This window comes from Pinus tabuliformis, chromosome 2_1 (genome assembly GCF_031772625.1).
Source record: "Pinus tabuliformis cultivar Carrire ecotype Pingquan chromosome 2_1, CPIR1, whole genome shotgun sequence".
Taxonomy (NCBI): domain Eukaryota; kingdom Viridiplantae; phylum Streptophyta; class Pinopsida; order Pinales; family Pinaceae; genus Pinus; species Pinus tabuliformis.
The window spans coordinates 378,943,671-378,963,644 of NC_142299.1; the positions used below are offsets into that span (position 1 = coordinate 378,943,671).

The 19,974-nt window shown below is 41.5% G+C and overlaps 1 pseudogene; it reads right to left on the reverse strand.

The window, feature by feature from the left end:
* The window catches only part of LOC149200434 (MAP3K epsilon protein kinase 1-like), a 110,666-nt pseudogene that overhangs the window by 88,701 nt on the left and 1,991 nt on the right, over positions 1-19,974 (reverse strand).

Genomic DNA, 19,974 nt, shown 5'->3' on the forward strand with positions numbered 1-19,974 from the left:
CAGCTCCCACCTCATCAAATCACTGAGAGAGAAAAAAGAAAAATAAGGACTCAGGTGAAAACCTCCATGAGGTGCTTGAGTCCCACTATTGGGCTGAAAACCTCTTGGGGTGGCCCAATGGTGTCAAAAATAAAAAAGAAATAAAAATATCCCTAGGTGAAAACCTCTCTTGAGGCGCCCAACGCAAAAAGCTATGATGAAAACCTCTTAGAGGTAGACTAGTTGTCTTAAAACAATAAATAAAAATAAATATATAAAAAAAAAGAAGAAAAAAGAAAAAAGAAAAATCATGAAAAATTTCTGTTTGCAGGTCAGTAGGAGGACAATCAGAGAACAAAGGAGAGTAAAAAAGGGACCTATTTCACTCACATTTTTATTTTTCCACCCATCATCATCCATCACTCCACCATTTCTTTCATTTTTTCACTCCTTTGCTTCAGTTTACATGGGGACTGTGTTTTCTACAGAATCCCCTATAAACCTATAGATCCCCTGAAAACCTACAATATATCTTATATGAATTACATGTTAGAAAATTATATATTGTAGAGAAATGGAACACAAAATATATTGAAAAATATAAACACATAAAACGAGAGAGACACAGATATATGTGGTTCACCCAATTTGGGCTACGTCCACGAAGAAATAGCCAATCCTTCCTTTTATATTATCCAGCAAACTGAAGAGATACAACCTACAACAGATCCACTATAATTCCATCTTCGCTCTCACACAATATCCTCTCTCTTTCTCACTTAGAATACAAATCTACATAGACGCAATACAATTCCCTCATATATAGCGAGGGGTTGCCCTCTAGGGAAAAAAATCATAAAGTAAACATAACTTCTAGCGTCAGATCTTTGCCTAATGAATGGCTCAGATTGAGTATGAAATTAAAAAATTTTACAAGGCAATTTTACATCTATTTTTAGCATTGGGGGCACTACCCTTGATCCCCCGCCAGGGGGGGCTCCCAAAGATCACAAACGCCCCCCCTTGTAGCGCAAATATTACGGGCGGATAATGGGGTCCAATGAGGTGATACCTTTGAATAAAGAAGATAATTAGGCTCCGCACCCAAAATTACAATGGCTCGGGAATCCTATAGGGAGTGACCCTAGGGCAAGAAAATGACCTTCCATGTCAAAAAATAACATCCCTACATCACAACTTCATTACCATACCTCTCTCCACCTTCATCGCCCTTGCATTCATCATAAACAAAAATCAGTTTTCAAAAAATTCATAGTCCTCAAGAGAAAACACAGAGAAAAAATGAAAAAGAGGGCGGAAGGGAACAACACCTGAGTGTATTCCTCATTATTCACACTCCTATACCTCCTCTCTATCCATGTCATCATCTCCAAAATCCTAGTAGAGGAAATGATTAAAAATTCTGAGGGAGAAGCAATTATAGGACATCCTATAGGAAACCTTGTAGCAGCCTATCCCAGAGAATAAAAATCATGAGTAACAATAAGCTTCAAACATGAAGCTCCAAAGGTAGAAGAAGCTCCAAAGCAACAACAACACCATCATCTTCAACACTAGGTACCTGCACACCAAAGGAATCATCAGAGGGCAATAAAAAACGAAGGAAAACTAACATGAATCCAACAAACAAAAAGCACCTTATATCTTCAACAAATTGCAGCAAGGTATTAGCACCACAGGTAAGTATCTCGCTTCACTCTCTCTCTCCCTCATTCCACTGACCAGAGCCCATGCCACTATTATGGTGAGAGGCCTCTCCATGGATCTCACCCTTGAACTCATAAGCAAGATTACCACACTTTCCCTATGAGTGCCTTAGAGAAAGGAAGATAAGGGAGATAGCCATATTCCCAAGAAGAAGTTCTTTTTAAAGGGAGAAGATCCCATTAAGGACAAAGATGGAGTAAGGAGAACAAGCCTACCATACCCCTAGAATGAGGTAAGCTACCACCTTATTAAATAAATATCGTGTGAAGGTAGGTATAGTGTGGTTTATTGGTATCACTTTAGGATTCTTGAAGAATTGAGGATTGGAGCAGAAACACCTCCTCACCACAGGCTCAACATACCATACTTCTTTTCGCAATCACTGATAAATACAAGCATAAAGGTGCAGGAGGGAAACCACCAACAGTTAGCCCACCATGGGCAATTTTTAAAGACATGCAGACAAAGGAGGATATCAAAGTCCTCACATATGACATTAGTCCCACTGTCAGTGAAAAGGATGAGGAAGAAACTGAAATAGAGGGAGAAGAAGTAGAGAGGGATGAAGATGAGATAGATGAGGAGGAAGAAGAGGAGAAAGAGAAGGAATGAGATGAAGAAATAGAGGAAGATGTCAAGGAGGAAACTAATAAACAAGATGAGGATCTAGAAGGAGAAGAAGAGGGGAAAAACATAGAGGAAAAGGGCAATGGAAAAGAGGAGGAAGAAGACAAGAAGGAGTCACCTAGGGTGTCTCCAAAACCCACTAAGAGAGAGGTAGTAGCTACCCTCACTACCCTTAGCATCCCTATCAAACAAAAAGGAAAAATACAGAGGCAGACCCCTTTATACTTCAGAACAAGGAAAAGCACTAGGATAAGGCAAGGAAAACCCCAAACTCCAACATAGGTTCCCATTGTTATTGAGGTCTCACCTAAATAGCATGAGAAAATGGCTCCTCCTATAAAAAATCAAGAAGAAGGATCCTCAGCCCAAACCTCCCCTAAGTCTCCTATCACCTATGTGAGAAGGCCTATAACCAGGTCTACCTCATCCAAAGGAAAGGGCATCCTACATGATACACATCAGGACCTTCACGAAGCAGAGGCAGTCCTACAGGAAACTCTGCTAGACCTATAGGAAACTCAAAAATTGGATGAGGAAAGAAGTAAGCAGCCAGAAACAAAGAGAAAGGACCCAGAGCTAGAGGAGCCTAGTCCTCAACCTAACCTTGACTCTTACTACAAATTTATTGAGGGGGGAAGGGTCATTCCACAAAAATTCACCATTCCATTATTCATTAAGCTTGAGAAAGAGAGAGACAGAACTCATAGATGGATGTAGATTGTCAAGTCTAAGGGAGTGGAGGACATTGGTCACATGGAAGAGAAGCTCAAAGATATGGGCATAGAGCTAAGTAGCTTGAGGGACAGAGAAGCCATCACGAGAAATCAGTTAGAGGCAGAAAATACATGGTTGAAAGGATAGTTACAAGAAAGAGAGAATCAATTGGCATCCATGGCCAGTCTCCCTTTGGAAGAAATCCAGTGCAGGATGCCAGCTAAGTCCTATGCACTATACCTTAAGGAACAAATTCCAAATCACGACCCTAGCACAAAGAGGCACTATGTCATTCCAGGATTATAGACAGTTCATTGATCTTTTGATCAAAGCACATTGGAAGATAGGGCCAAGATGTCTGAGTTTTATTTTCATAACATGGCCTTGAAAAACATGAGTGTATGGGACCCTAATGCAAATCTAGGGGATTTACAGTTGATGGATTTGGCATCATGGATGAACCATGAGGAAGAAAGGGCTACATAAATGAATAAGGTATTTGCAAGAGAGCAAACAAAGCCTCTTATGATCAGAGTTGAGTAGTCAAACCTAATTGCACTCAGCAGTGCACATAATTTAATTGAAAATGATCCTCAGCTTTCACCCAGGTATCTTGCTGCCCAAGAGCAAGCAATTACACATTTTGAAGACATGTTCATATTATTAGGGGATGACAACATGCAAGCTTGAATAAGGAGATGTAATACATTTCCATACAGTTTGAAGATCAGAGAGTACCACTCTCCTCAAAGGATGAGAGAAGCACTGAACAAGACATCCATGTACAAGCAATCCATCCAAAGGCTCAAAGTCAATTGGATTGGCCTGAGACTTAGCCCCCACTTCTCTTAGGGATGTTATAAGGAAGGAAGGAAGAGGAAGAAACAATGCAGGGAGAGGAGGTAGAAAAGAAGGCAAGATTTGTTAACGAGAAAAGTGTCTATTCAGAACAACCCTATCCCACTAAGGTGTGACAGTGACCTTAGAAACAAACAGAGAAAACTACTTTTGTATTCTCCTTTATGAACTATAAACAAAGAGAAATAGGATGAACCAACCTGTGTCTTGCACTAGTCCTTTGATCCAATATCTCTCCTCTTTGATAGCTTCCAGCTACCTGCTCCTTTACTTGCCCAGATTCACCAAGTACCTGCAAGATCACAGAAGAAGGAAACTATACAAAGACATGGGTTCATACTCATAAAAAGCTTAGGATCAGATTTAAGCTAAACATACAAATGTAACAAACATCAATGATACACAAGCATATAGGAGAAACTCAAATAGTTTTATTGATATAACAAGAAGATCCAGGAGGAGTTACAACCGATGATTCCTGATCCAGCATCAACCTCCCAGCAGAGAATCCCCTTCTTCACCTCCAACAAAGCATAAATCACCCAATACTCTGATATCTATCTCAAAACCAACAACAATTATCTGCAATGTACAATATTCCAGCCTCTGGATCTCTTGGATGAGGGATCCATATATAGATGTATGCAAAGAGGATGAGTCAACTCATGAATTGGTTAGTGGCTTCTCTCTGTCAGTTCTTGCTTCCAATTGGAGACTGAGAGCCTCTTACTCATCCCTGGTCGAATTCAGTGAGGCAAGTGTCATTGGAGAAGATTCTGGAAGCTTCCATTGTCTCTCCACCTCGTGGAATGACTCTGCCACTTGTCATTTCCCGCTCAACGCACCCTAGTAGTGCATTTAGGTGCGTTGCAACACACCTAGCTAGTGTATTTGGGTGCTTTGCAACGCAACTGGCTAGTGGAGCAGCTGAAATGATCCTGATTTGACTAGTTCTGAGCAGTTTCTGGTGGAGAACTTCTGGGAGAAGCTGTAATTTGTTGACCTTGTTCCTTTAGGAGTTGGAACAACACTTTTAGGGACTTAGGAGCCTTGGTTTATGGACATTTCATGCTTAGAGCTGTAAGGCACAAAAATGTCTATAACAGTTGCCCCCTAAAGTATGAGGCCGTTTATCGGGTGAAATGCTTTATTAGGAGGATCCGAAGTTCTTTCAATGCTGGGAGGAGACCTGTAATAAGATACAATACAATACATTATCTTCATACTATTTTCATGATCTAGCTGAGGCAGGAATTCCCATGCTCAGCTTTATAAATTCATTTTCATGTACATAGGACAAACAGTCGTCTGATGGTAGACTGATGATTCTGATAGAGCCATCATCCTTTTGGTAGGATGATTATCTGTGCTGCAATGCTGTACATTTCAATGTCTTTATTTTCCTGAATATATATCGCAGCCCGGATGGATGAAACTAGATCCGGGGTCTTCAATCTCGTCCAATCTTCACTCGAAGTACAAGTCGATCCATGTGAGAAATGTTTTGAAGTCGAACATGGAAAGACATCGCTTGATTACCAGTCAATGATGTAAACTGCTAACAAGCGCGAGAGGAATCACCGATAATGATAATGACCCTCAAGATACTGCAGTACAATTCACGTGGTGTGAATAAAGGACTTGGTGTCGAGAACCACGCAAAATATTTCAGTTGAAGGTCATTGATGTATACCTGTCGCCGGAAGTGAGAAACTTGCCATTGAGGCATGCAAGCTTCAAAGTACTGAATGGGGTGTTCCTAGATCAACTTCTTGGATAATGAGCTGATGTCGACAAGAAGTGATCCGTCAAAGGAGGTCCTTAATGAATCCCACATCAATGACACGGAACAGAGCAAATGATTTTGATGGAGGTGAAAAAGATCTGATGATATATGGTTCAGGGTGGCGGTCATGAAAGAATGAAGTATGATGTATGGTAGTGGATGGGACACAGGTGACTTCTTTGGATGACTTCTCTTGAACATGTCGGCGACACTTATGTGATGGATTGGTAGCATTTACCCCAAATGTTGATGGTATGGCGAGACCATGGTGATGTGACCGGTGAATGAAACAACCCAATCCGACTCAGGCACGGAGTGGAAGTGTCATGTTCAAGAGCGACTTGCTACCAAATAAAGTTTCTTTGAGTTTTCTTCCCAATTTTCCCCAGTCATTGCTGACCAGTACCTCTTTATTTTTTTCAAGCTTGAGGAGGATAACATATGCTTGTTCTATAATTTTCCCTTCGGGCAAACCCATCGCTATGTTTTAACGAGCCTAGCGATATTGAAACTCGTTCTCGTCTAAAGACAAGTTTGTCACTATTAATCTTTTTAACGAGTCTAACAACAAAGATAACTCGGTCCTTTTCATTTTTAGAGAGTGTGAAAAGGTACGTAAAGGTAACTCCGAAATTCCTTTTTCGTCATCTAATCCCTTAAGTCTGAAAAATTATAAAACAATACAGAAGGGATGAATTTTCGATCGTTTTAACGAGCCGAACAAAACAAGCGCTCGATCTTTTTGTGCAATAATCCCTCAGGTCCAAAAAGACTAAAATCTAGAGGAGGGATAGCACTTCCGGTCGCTTTAATGAGCTAGAAGGCCAAAACTCGGCAATCTTTTCATATTTTACGAGTCAGTTGAAAAGAGCTTAAAGAAGACTCGTCTTTTGAGGAACGAGTGATAAAATGGGTAGCAGCTGATTCCAGGTAAGGATTGGAATTTTCCAATCACGACAGTGTCACAAGGATGGCTAGTGAAATCACTCTTCGCAGCTGTTCCTCAAAATGGGTAAACAATCAAATGGAGGTGAATGATCGGCCAATGGAAAAGTGGAGGTGAAGGTGCAAACACGACCAAGGCTTTAATGGCTGAAATGTTTCATTCACGGTGGTTATTTACTGGGGGGATAGTTCATTTTTTAACGAGCTTAAACGCGAGTGGAAAAATTTGCTCGGTCTTATGTTTATTTTTTAACGAGATTGAACTATGTGCTAAAACTGCTCGATTAATCCAGTCATATGATAAGAACGTCTCATGTAAAAATGGAAACTTTTAGATTTTTGCCCCACATCCTTTCTTTATGCAAGTTTGGTGACGACTAATCCTACGAGTTTAAAGGGTTAGAGGTCCTAAAAATTTAAAAAATAAATAGCCGCCCCTTGCTTGCACGCCAAAAGGTTTGCATGCCCCCAGGTATAAAATATGGTTTCAAGGTTACCCCTCAATTTGCAGACAAAACATTTGTTCTATCAGGAGAGGCCTACCTCTTATAGGTTACCCAAAGATTGTTCTATTCATGGCGCAAACAAAACACTTATTCGGTGATGTCTATCGAGATAAACAAAGGTGAGTGACGACGACCGCCAACTCACATAACTTTGACAAGAGAATCTTATTCTAGAATAACCCCTCTTCCACCGACGGACAGGGTACAGACTAGTCATCTTCTCCCGCGGAAACCTACCCTATACCCGAAGTTTTCCTGCCGAAGTAGACCAGGACGCATGCCCCCTGGGTTTCAGTCATATCCCTCCGAATTACTCGTGCTCATCGGGAGGACGTACTGGGGATCGAGACATTTCTTGCGTGAAGAGACCATTTAGGGACGGTATATGACTATTTGCTATGCGTGATCCGGGAAATGAAAGCTGGTCCACGAGCTTGACCACTCTTCCTTCGTGTGGAAAACACATTACTCTAAAGAGTGAGGAGACGATGGATCCCATGCAATAAATATAGTCTCGTCCAAGGAGTAGGTTATAATCCAAGGGTCCTTGAATGATCATGACGTTCATGCGAACTGTCTTCCATCTCAATGTTATGGGCACATCAGGAAGGATCCCTAAAGGCCGACTGGTTCCTTTATCAAAGCCTGTCAGATTTCTCATCTCAGGCAAAAGTGATGGCGAACCAAGCGCTTTCCAAGCATTAGAGGAAAGGATACTCATAGAAGCCCCCTCATCAATGATGGTACCAGCCATGACCATTCTATATATTTGAACGATAATTCGGAATGGCACACTTGCTGGTAGGCGGGGTCTGCCTAGTTGATTCCAGTCGAAGGAGACAACTAGGTTGCTTGGAGGTGGGATCGAGTAGACGACCGGGTATGGCTCTGACGAACTTCCTTCCTGCGGTAAAGGAACGGGTGGATTGCCCCCATGTTCATCGGAGTCTGTGTTGATGAAGAGAATTTGGATGGTGTCATCCTTGTTCTCTTCAGTAACTGTATCATCCGAAGATAAAACCTCTGAAGGCAAGACCGGGTCAACTACTGCCTCGACCTTTTGACTTTCGTCTGGTATGGATTCAGTTGGTTTATCCTCAATGATAGACGCTTCAGCCAACCTCTTGAGTGGGCCAGCTGGATTCTCAACTAGTGACGGACTCGGCAAGAGTTTTTTATATCCAGGAGGAAGTCGTAACGGTGAAACCGGACGATCATCCAAAACTCTTTTAGCTTCGTCTAAGAAGGGACAATGGTGGAGGGCATGGTCGCCTTCGCATAGTTTACAAGGAAATCTAACTTTCCCTTTTTGTCCTGGGGCTTCACTTTCACTAGTTGACGGTGTGCTTTCAACATGATCTCCAGAGGTTGATGACACCGGATTGTGCAAACGAGGAGACCAGTCCCTTAGTATTCGGGGGATGCAAGGACAATCTCTGTGAAAGTGGTCTCCTTTGCAAATGACACATGGCGATTTAGGCCTGGTCGGTGTTGTGTGTGGGTTTTCGTTAGATGACACTCGTTTTCCCCCATTCACCTTTGGCTCCTTCTTCTTTTTCTCTTTCTTCTTCTTTCCCTTCTTCTCCTTAGGAACTTGGCTGTTAGCTTTACCAGTCCCGTCAAGCGAAGAGGAAGGAGGAGAGGAAGAATTAGAGGAAGTAGAAGGCTGGTAGGTAACTCTGGACTCGTCTAATTGCTGATTCGATTGTTCAGGAATAGTGGTGTTCTGAATGACATTGGTTGAGAAGAGCCATACTGGCAAGCCAATTGTCAGTCTTGGAAGCGACAATGTGGCCATATGGGGCGCACCAACATCTCCCCAAGAGGAGAAGGGACTAGGATTTCCACCAAGGGGAATTCTTTGGTTGGTAGGCTCCATTTTCTCAACCCAAAGATCAACGTAGGAAAAGGGTATGAATATTCCGTTTAAAATAAATTTTAACACGCTTTGACACAACTTTTTTTTTCAGTTTTAAAGAGTCGAGAAAAAACAAAAGATGACTCTAGTCTCCTTCGATTTTTAATGAGCCTGAAGTGACAAGCGCTCAGATGGACGTTTCTGTTAAGGAGTCTGAAAAGGAACGAAAGGGACTGCTCTGGAGGTCTAGGTAGAGGGAGTACCAAACCAATCGCAAAACTGCAGAATACTTTTTACGGTACGGCAGTCGATCTTCCCGAATGCTGTGTTCGGTGCATTGCGATCAGTAGGGCGGCTAACACGGCTTCCTATGGATAAAGGTTTTATGCCTATAGGGGTCTCCCAATATATACTCGACGGTACGTGGGAGCACAAGTCCGTACTGGCACTTATCGTCTCAAAGTGGAGGAATCACCCAACCATCAGTGAGGACAACAGTTACCAGGCTTTATGACGCCGGAATACATCTCTAGCCTAGACCTCTAAATGTTGTGCGTTAAGTTACAAAGCGTTGTTAAGTTCATTGAATTTATTTTAGGTTGATCTTTCTTATGAAGTTTGCCTTTTGGGATCACCACAAGATGTATATGTAATTCCTAAAATGCAATCTAAAGATGATAAACAAGCTTTTATCTCTTTTCAACAATGAAAATCCTAGCTACTAAGGGAAAAGAAAGACACAATCTTTTCGCAAAGAGAAAAGAGCACACTGTAAATGCACTTTTCCTAAATCAAGCCAAACAAACTGCCAATATGCAAATGCACATGCATGTGTTTTGTTTTTCACTTTCTTAATATTGATGCCTAAAAAGAAAGTTGTTGTACAAATCTGAATTCTCTTTCAAGTGGAAAATACAAACAAACTTCTTTTCGAAATCAAAAGGTAGAGATGATTACGACACTTTATGATTTTGAAATAAATACTCGTTTTGACACTAGAAAGTGATAAATTCAGGCCAAAGGCAAAAGTAAAAGCATAATCGACTATCATCAGCAAATAAACTTTCTCCTATGATCAATATCGACACTTGCGACAGATCTAAATCAAAGGACGACAGTACGACTATTATACTTTTGCAATGGAAAACTGTAAATGACGTAACAAACACACAAAAAACATCTACAGTTTCTTTTATACAACTGAGGCGGAATTACAACAAGGAAAAGGGGTTTTTAAACAAGCACATACACTGATCACAGGCTGCAAAAATCAGAGACAAAACTGAAAAATGAAGCAAAGAACCTCAGCTGCACAAGGCTAGGCTGATCAACGCACCTGTTACACAGAGAAACTGGATTGCAACGCAGGTTGCCCTCTCGGGAACTGCGCTGAAATGCAGGAACTCTTCATAGTACCTACGCTGGGGAAGAAACGAGAATTCTATCCGGGTTCTGGGTCACGGTTTGCAGTTTAATCTATGGTTTTTGGCCGAGTAAAAGCAATCAGTAATGCACAATCAGAGGGTAGATTTAAAGAAGGTTTAAGAGCTATCACAAAGGGCAATCAGATCATTTGTGAATCAGCTGTTCAAATCATAAACAGATCCAATGAATGGATTGAAGCAGCAGATGTCTACTTTGCATTTGTTAATGGCAAATGCAGTTCGATTCGCTACTTCTAAGTTTATGAAACAAACAACAAGAGAAACACAAACAAACCAACTAGACGATCGTCCCCAGCGGAGTCGCCATTTTGTTAACGGGAAAAGTGTCTATTCAGAATGACCCTATCCCACTAAGGTGTGACAGTGACCTTAGAAACAAACAGAGAAAACTACTTTTGTATTCTCCTTTATGAACTATAAACAAAGAGAAATAGGATGAACCAACCTGTGTCTTGCGCTAGTCCTTTGATCCAATCTCTCTCCTCTTTGACAGCTTCCAGCTACCTGCTCCTTTACTTGCCCAGCTTCACCAAGTACCTGCAAGATCACAGAAGAAGGAAACTATACAAAGACATGGGTTCATACTCATAAAAAGCTTAGGATCAGATTTAAGCTAAACATACAAATGTAACAAACATCAATGATACACAAGCATGTAGGAGAAACTCAAATAGTTTTATTGATATAACAAGAAGATCCAGGAGGAGTTACAACCGATGATTCCTGATCCAGCATCAACCTCCCAGCAGAGAAGCCCCTTCTTCACCTCCAACAAAGCATAAATCACCCAATACTCTGATATCTATCTCAAAACCAACAACAATTCTCTGCAATGTACAATATTCCAGCCTCTGGATCTCTTGGATGAGGGATCCATATATAGATGTATGCAAAGAGGATGAGTCAGCTCATGAATTGATTAGTGGCTTCTCTCTGTCAGTTCTTGCTTCCACTTGGAGACTGAGAGCCTCTTACTCATCCCTGGTCGAATTCATTGAGGCAAGTGTCATTGGAGAAGATTCTGGAAGCTTCCATTGTCTCTCCACCTCGTGGAATGACTCTGCCACTTGTCATTTCCCACTCAACGCACCCTGGTAGTGCATTTAGGTGCGTTGCAACGCACCTAGCTAGTGTATTTGGGTGCTTTGCAACGCAGCTGGCTAGTGGAGCAGCTGAAATGATCCTGATTTGACTAGTTCTGAGCAGTTTCTGTTGGAGAACTTCTGGGAGAAGCTGTAATTTGTTGACCTTGTTCCTTTAGGAGTTGGAACAACACTTTTAGGGACTTAGCAGCCCTTGGTTTATGGACATTTCATGCTTAGAGCTGTAAGGCACAAAAATTTCTATAACAGGATTATATGCACAAGAAGAAGAAACTATAGCAGAGGCATGGGATGTCAGGGAGGCCATTAGAGCTACGAAAGACATGGATATTGATTGCGTTGTTCAGAGGATGAGCAACACTTTCAGTAGGGGGGTGATGATGAACCTCATCATTGGGTAATTATATGGGCCTTAATTCACCTCCTAGCTTAGTCAAATCAACTCTTCTCACAACTTATTACATGTTTTGATTATATTTTTTTTAATGAGATGAATTAAAATGAGATATTATGCCTAGTAGGCTAATATGCATTGAATGCAGGTTTGGAAGAGAAAATCAAGGAATTTTGGCAAGAATAAGGTTTGAAACTTGAATGGGACAAGGGATAGAGATTGTAGGAGTAAATCCTCCTCATTTATTCCCATTCAAATATTCCTCCATTAATCACACCAGCTCGAAGTGCAAGCAACTAAGTCATGAAGATCAAAAGGCAGTCGATCAAGTGATAGAAAAGAGTTAGTTCATCTTGAGTTTGGGATCCGAGCCTCCCTAGATTTAAAGAAGTAGTTGGAAACTTCAGTGGTATAAGTAGATAGGCCTAGAGCCTCATTAGGATTCGAATTTTTGTTGTAAAAACACTAGTTATTTTCGAGCTCCAGACTTGTGGAAGACATTGATGTAATTTTCCGTTTTGATAATGAAGATGAGCTTTTTCTTGATCCAGCACTGAGTTAACTTAGAGGGCTGAATCTCTTGGGTTAGGGCCCAAACCTAGTAGCAAAGGCTCCTCTTATTTTATCTGTATGCTTAGCTTAGTTTTATAGATTCATGGTTAAATTGTCTCTAGAAGTTTTTCATTGAAAGTACTGTGGATTTGATTAGTTGTTTATTAGTTTTCTCCCATTTGTGCTTTACTTTAGTAGTAGGTTAGAAGAGATAAAAGGAGCACCACAAATCTGTCAGTAGGTGTCTTAACCTCACCTCTTCCCTCAAGGATCATGATTTGAGGAAAAGACCCTTAAGCAGCCCCAAAAAAACATATTTCCATTTCCTCATAAGAGTTAGATTTTAATGTACTTAAAATAGAATTGATCATTTTTTCGAGTGTAGGATTTATTTTCCATCTCTTCCATATCAATCTTTCAATATATCTCATCCATGATTCCATTTTATTCAGCAATTTTCCTCATGCATGGAGTAGACAACTAGTTCATTAAATTCTGCTTTTCTAGCTTGTTAGAATTCTTCTTGTTTACATGACTTTGTGACAATTCTAAATGTTTGATGCAGAGTAGGTGCTTAAGAAATCTAAATGGATCTCACAGTAGGAAACCACCTTCCAAATTCATCCATTCATAATCATCCTTTACTTTCACCAAGATCTTCACCAATATCATCATTTTACATATAAATTCCTCCAAGCATGTTGATTGAATTCAACCATCTCCTAACCTTGGTATTGAGTTCTGAGGGATCCTATGAATTTTCTCACTCCATTCAACCCATCCACTACCTTTCCTTAGACTTATATCACCTCCAACAACCATCGTTTTTCTTTCGGCTATATCCTATAGAAATACAGGGAATCCTGTAGGTTTCTAGCACATCCTGTAGGTTTTCCTGTAGTGGCTTGTTTTGCGGCCAAATTGAGGGAAAACCTCTAGGAAGCCACACCAGGTCACCAAAGGGTCTCCCAAACCTTCCAATAATCTCCTAAAACCTCCCAACCATCCACCAACATCGCTAAGCCACTTGTCACATCACCAAAAGAGATTAGGGTTTACACTTGACTTTCTAGAAAAAGAATAAAAAGAACAAAACAGATTTATTTCAGTCCTTTACATTCACAACAATGATGTTTGATGTCTTGAACTTCCATTCTTTATATAGTATCATTTCATACACGTTGGTTTTGCATTTTTGTAAAGCGTAGTTTCTCAGTAGTTAGTTAGAGAAGGGTGTGTTTTTAGCATAGGATTTCAGTCATTTTCCTTAGTTACAATAGATAAGATTTCTCCTAGAGTATATCTCTCTTTTTTCATTAGCAATAAAGCTTTTTCTGAATCCACAGAAGTCTAGCTTGAAAACCCTAGTGGTCTCTCGCCAGCTAAACAATGACAAATGGCAGAACAATCACTTGTACTTGCATATACAACACTGTCACCTCCAAGTTTGTACGAACCCTGGGTTGATAAAGTAAAGCTGGTAGCTACAGAAGTTGTAACATTCTCGCTGAAATACTAGTGCTCATCACCCCTACAGAGTAATAACTGCACCAATAGCATAGTTAGAGGCATCTATCTTAATCTCAAATGGTTGCTACAACTATGGTAATGTGAGCACTAGTGCAGATCAGAGGAAATGCTTTAATTCGGAAAATGCCTGATGTTGGGTTTCATACCCAAAGAACTTTACTTTCGCTCCACCTTTGGTGACTTGACTCAAAGGTCAAGTGATATGAGAGAACCCCAACACAAAATTGTGATAGAAATTGTGTTATGGTCCAACCCTAACCCCCTTATTTATGTAATAGGGTCGAGTCATAGTTATAGTTAAGTAAAGAGTCAATAAAGCCCATATAAATAATTGTAAGTGGTTGACCTGCATTTAAAGAAGGGACCACAATTAGTTGCAAATGGGCCATGGTATTAGATAGATGGTATTAATAAGAACCATGGTATTGACCCATGGTATTGCATGTATGAATCCTATATAAAGGATAGAGACTCCCCTCGAGGAGCATCGTGTCTTATTTTGTAATTGAGCTCAGCTCTATTGGAGGTTGCCCCCTCGAAGAGGCAAGTGAACATTGCTTTCCTTTTTTGAATAATAAAATACTTGCTTTTATTTCTTATTGTTCTGTGTTCTGGATATTTCTTTGCATATTTGGTATTTTGGTATCTTCTCATAGGTCAATAGCATAACAGGTGGTATCAGAGCACTTTCCAGAGCCGGTGGGATCTCCATTTTTAGCAGATTTTTTTCTTTGGTTAGAGACCTGTTCCGGCGTCTTTAAACCACAGGATCTATCGTTGAGTGCATAAACTTACAGATTTGGGGAGGCATTCACGTAGGAAATACAAGAGGTGGTCATGCTTGTTAGACTCCCTTGTAACCCCTGTGGGTAACCCTTCGAGTAGTAGTGCATTAGACAGAATCGCACACGGACTGTCTTCCAAGTACCCTCTGGGTATATTGGAAGCCCCCTAGGCTTTCTTGAAACCTTGCCATAGATAAACCGTTGGTTGTCTTGCTACTACAGTACACCAAGAACAAAACTCGGGGAGATTACTTGCGCGTACGATAGGGTATTCAGGTTGTATGGCTAAGGGTATGGTTGATCCTCCTTGGTTAGTGCCCTGAAAGATTGGGCCGAGTACTACTATCAGACCCTTATGTATATTGTGATTTGTAGCACATGACACTCCTTGAGACCATAGTTCCCTTGTCTCTCTCTGGATCACGCATCATCTTTTCCAGATCAGATCTAGCAGGTGGGGTTCTATCGCAACAACAACAATTAGTTCCGCCATTTAGATCTATTAGATCCATCAGTCAGATCTATCATATCCGCCATCCAGATCTAGCAGTTTGGATTCTATAGCAGTTGCAACAATCAGATCCACCTTTCAGATCTAGCAGAAGGGGTTTGATCGCTGCCACATTCCTACTCATACTCTATAGTTGAGGCTTCACTGACAGATCTGGCTATTTTTGTGGGCTCCTATACCTGGGTGTGATTCTCGCAAGACATTTGGCAGAGCTTACTTTTTTGGGATTTGGTTACTGCAGTATTCCTAAGTGAGGAGTAAAACTCCTTTCGGAGTCTGAGACCCTCCTAGGATTCTTATAGGAGACTTAGCCCATAAGAATCAGGTCGACGAGTTGAGCAAGGTGGTACCATTCACTTGTTAGCATCAAAAATTTCAGGTGGTCCCAAATTTTATTTATTTCGCAGTAACCATCAGTGCACTGGATCGGTGCATGGTACAAACCAGAGCTCAAGCTATGGCCAATGAGAAGATTGACACCCTTGAAAAAATGTTGGACGCATTATTGACATCGATCTAGACCTTAGCTGACACAATCACAAAGGGCAAGTTGGGGGAACAATTGAAGGCATATGCTTTTAATGAAAACAGTGAGGGCGAGTCTAGCCATTCTCTTCACCTCTTTGGAAACCACCAACAGTCCTAGTTGCGACCACCCAAGTTGGACATGTATAAATTTGATGGCTCTCATCCAGCCACATGGCTAGCACAAATGGAACAATATTTCACATTGAATCACATCATAGATGATGCGACTCAGCTAAGTGTGGGCAGCATGTACTTGGACAACAAAAGATGGAAGTGGTGGTAGTGGCATCAACGTTTCTATGGAAGGCCCATGACTTGGCAGGTATTCTCAAAATCCCTTACGAATTGCTTCGACAATGAATCTAATTTTTTGGGTTGTCTTACTAAGCTCCGACAGATAGGAACAGTGCAAGAATATATTACATCCTTTGAAGCCTTAGCCTTCCACATAGGAGGTCTACGAGATGAGTTCTACTTGGAATGTTTTGTCAGTGGTCTCAAAGGAGCCATACAAGCCCACGTGCGACTGCAACACCCAATCTCATGGCTGGATGCTTGCAGGATAGCTCGTGAAGTAGAACATGCGTTAGTGACTCAATCGACTCATCCAAATTTCATAGCCAAGGGTCACCCCACCCAGGCTCCTAGCACTACCCAAGCACTTAAGGTTCAAAAGGTGTCACCAGCAGAAATGGCGGAAAGAAGAAAGCAGGGATTGTGTTACTACTGTGATGAGAAATACTCCCCGGAGCATAAATGCAAGGAACCCAAATTCTTTCAAATTGATGTTACTGATCTCAGTTCATGGGAGGAAGCCCCACCATTTGAGGAACCAGAGGAGGAAGATGAGGATCACCAGTTGGACAATGCGCTCATAGCTACACCTAACGAACTAGTTATCCTGCTTCATGCCTTGGCAGGAATTTCTTCTCCGCAAACTCTCAAAATCAGAGGCTTTATTAAGCATCACCCTGTAGTAGTCTTTATTGATAGTGGCAGTACACATAACTTTATCCATCAAAGAGTCATTGAAGCAGTGCATTGTTTTGTCAAAGTAGTCTCTAATTTCTAGGTCCAAATTGTTGATGGGGGGACAATGAAATGTGAAGGCCACTGTGAAAATGTCAAACTTCAAATGGGGGATTATCAGTTAAAGACCCACATGTTTTCCATACACATGGGAGGGTGTGACATTGTCTTGGGTGCTGAATGGCTCCGCACACTCGGCCCAATCACAATGGATTTCTAGGAGTTATATATGAGCTTTAAGCATAAAAACCATGCACATACCCTTTGCGGACTCCATATGGGTGCTCCCTCTATCATCAGCTCACATAGGATGGAAAATTTGTTAAAAAAGGGCCACCATGGAGTTATAGCCCAATTTAATGCCATCCAGGCCTTTGAACCCACTTCTCTTCATATTCATCCTGAGATGCCACAGATCTTAAACAACTATCTCCCGGTCTTTGACAAGCCTCATGAGCTTCCACACCCTAGAGGGGAACATGATTATAGCATTACTTTGGTCCTTGGGGCCCAACCACCAAATGTGCACCCATATAGATATTCGTTCACCCAAAAGAATGAAATTGAAAAAATCATCAAGGAACTCCTAGAAGCAGGCGTCATTCTTTCTAACTTTAGTCCTTATTCATTACCTGTGGTCATGGTGCTCAAGAAAGATGGGGAATGGCATATGTGTCTAGACTTTAGGGCTCTCAACAAGTTGACAGTCAAAGATAAATTTCCCATCCTGGTTGTCGATGATTTGCTGGATGAACTAAATGGGGCTCAATTCTTTACTAAGCTCGACCTTCACTCGAGCTATCACCAAATTCGCACTAAAGAAGTAGACATTCCAAAGACTACTTTCTGAACTCATGAAGGCCATTATGAGTTCCTGGTCATGCCATTTAGTCTTTGTAATGCCCCATCCACTTTTCAGAGCCTCGTGAACCACTTACTCAAACCATATCTTAGAAAATTTGTCCTTGTTTTCTTTGATGACATCCTCATCTACAGGCGCACTTGGGCTGCACATATTCAGCATGTAGATTTGCTCTTGCAACTGCTTGGAAGCATAAATTATTTGTCAAGATGTCCAAGTGCTCTTTTGGCATGGAAGAAGTTGAGTATTTGGGCCACATTGTGGGGCGCGAAGGTGTTAGGGTGGACCCCAAAAAGATCTATGCAATGTAGGATTGGACTCAACCAAAGACCTTGAAGAGCTTAAGAGGATTTTTGGGTCTCACAGGCTACTATTGCAAATTTGTTCGCAATTATGGTTGCATTGCTAGACCCCTCACTCACCTTCTTAAGAAAAATTCATTTCTCTAGAATGATGAAGTGCAACAGGCATTTGTAGCTCTCAAACGTGCCATGTGTTCCACTCCCGTATTACCACTACTCGACTTCACCAAATCTTTTGCGATTGAATGTGATGCTTCAAGTACGGGTATTGGGGCGGTCTTAATGCAGGAAGGTCGACCCTTGGCCTTCACTAGTCGATACCTCGTGACCATACTTATTGGGACGGTGTTTCCAAATCCGCACAGACCATCAGAGCCTTAAATATTTTTTGGAGAAATGCCTATCCTCGCCACAACAAAATAAATGGCTCACCAAAACGTTGGGATATGATTATGAGATAATTCACAAGAAAGGGCGCGAAAATGTCGTAGCAGATGTGTTATCACGCCAATTTGAGGAGGAAGGCACCCTGCTCGCAATGTCCCTTCCCATTCCATAATGGATTGAAGAAGCTCACAAGGAATGGTTTTCACATCCTTTGCTCTCCCAACTCATTAATAAATTTCAGGCGGATCCAAATTCCATAGCGGGCTACTCTTGGCAGGATGAGATTCTTCGTTACAAGGATAGAGTCGTGATATCACCAACATCCACCCTCAAAAGTCGCATTTTGGTGGAGTTGCATTCATCTCCCACTGCAAGCCATTCAGGCTTTCAGAAGACTTATGCTCGCACTCGATGTAACTGAGTGCAACATCTGTCAGCGCCACAAAGGAGAAACAATCAAATCCCCAGGCACATTACAGCCATTGCCCATCCCGGCCTCAATCTGGATGGAGGTTTCTATGGACTTCATTATGGGTCTTCTGAAGTTAGGAAAGAAGTCAGTCATCATGGTGGTTGTGGACAGACTTTCTAAGTATGCTCATTTTTGCACGTTACCCCACCCTTTTACACCGAATTTGGTAGCTCAATCTTTCATGGACTAGATCTTCAAATTGCATGGCATGCCCACTTCCATTGTGTCTGATCATGACCCGATCTTCACCAGTAACTTTTGGCAGGAAATCTTCAGGATACAAGGTACCCAACTACAACTTAGTACTTCCTATCATCCCCAAACTGATGGTCAAACTGAAGCAGTCAACAAATTTTTGGAGACCTACCTTAGGTGTTTCACTTCAGAAAAGCAACATCTATGGGTACAGTGGTTACCTCTAGCCGAATGGTCGTATAACACTAACTATCATGCCACCACCAAAATGAATCCCTATGAAGCATTTTATGGTCAACTCCCTCCTTCCCCTACTTCTTATATCAAGGGATGCTCGAAGGTACAAGCAGTGGATCAACTCCTACAGAACCGCACAACCATGCTGGCCCACCTCAAAGAGAATCTCCATCAAGCTCAAAACCACATGAAGCAATAGGTAGATCAACATTGTTCAGAACACAAATTTCAAGAAGGGGATCAGGTATTTTTGAGGCTGCAACCATATAAGAAAACATCACTGAAAGAAAAGGGTTGTCAAAAATTATCTCCAAAATTCTATGGACCATATCAAGTACTTTAGCACACCGGAGAAGTCGCCTACAAGCTAGCTTTGCCACCCACTGCAAAAATCCATCCAGTCTTCCATGTCTCATGCCTCAAGAAATTGATTGGGAACCATTGTAGAATTCAAACCAGTCTACCAGAATTGGATGAAGAAGGTTCAATCTGGCTCCAACCTGAACAAGTTCTTGACGCGTGAGAATGACAGCTGCGCAACCGCACGATCAAGGAAGTCATCTTCAAGTGGAAAGACACCTCTCCGGAAGATGTGTCCTAGGAACCAGCCACTGTCCTTCAGTAGTTTCCGCAGCTTCAGC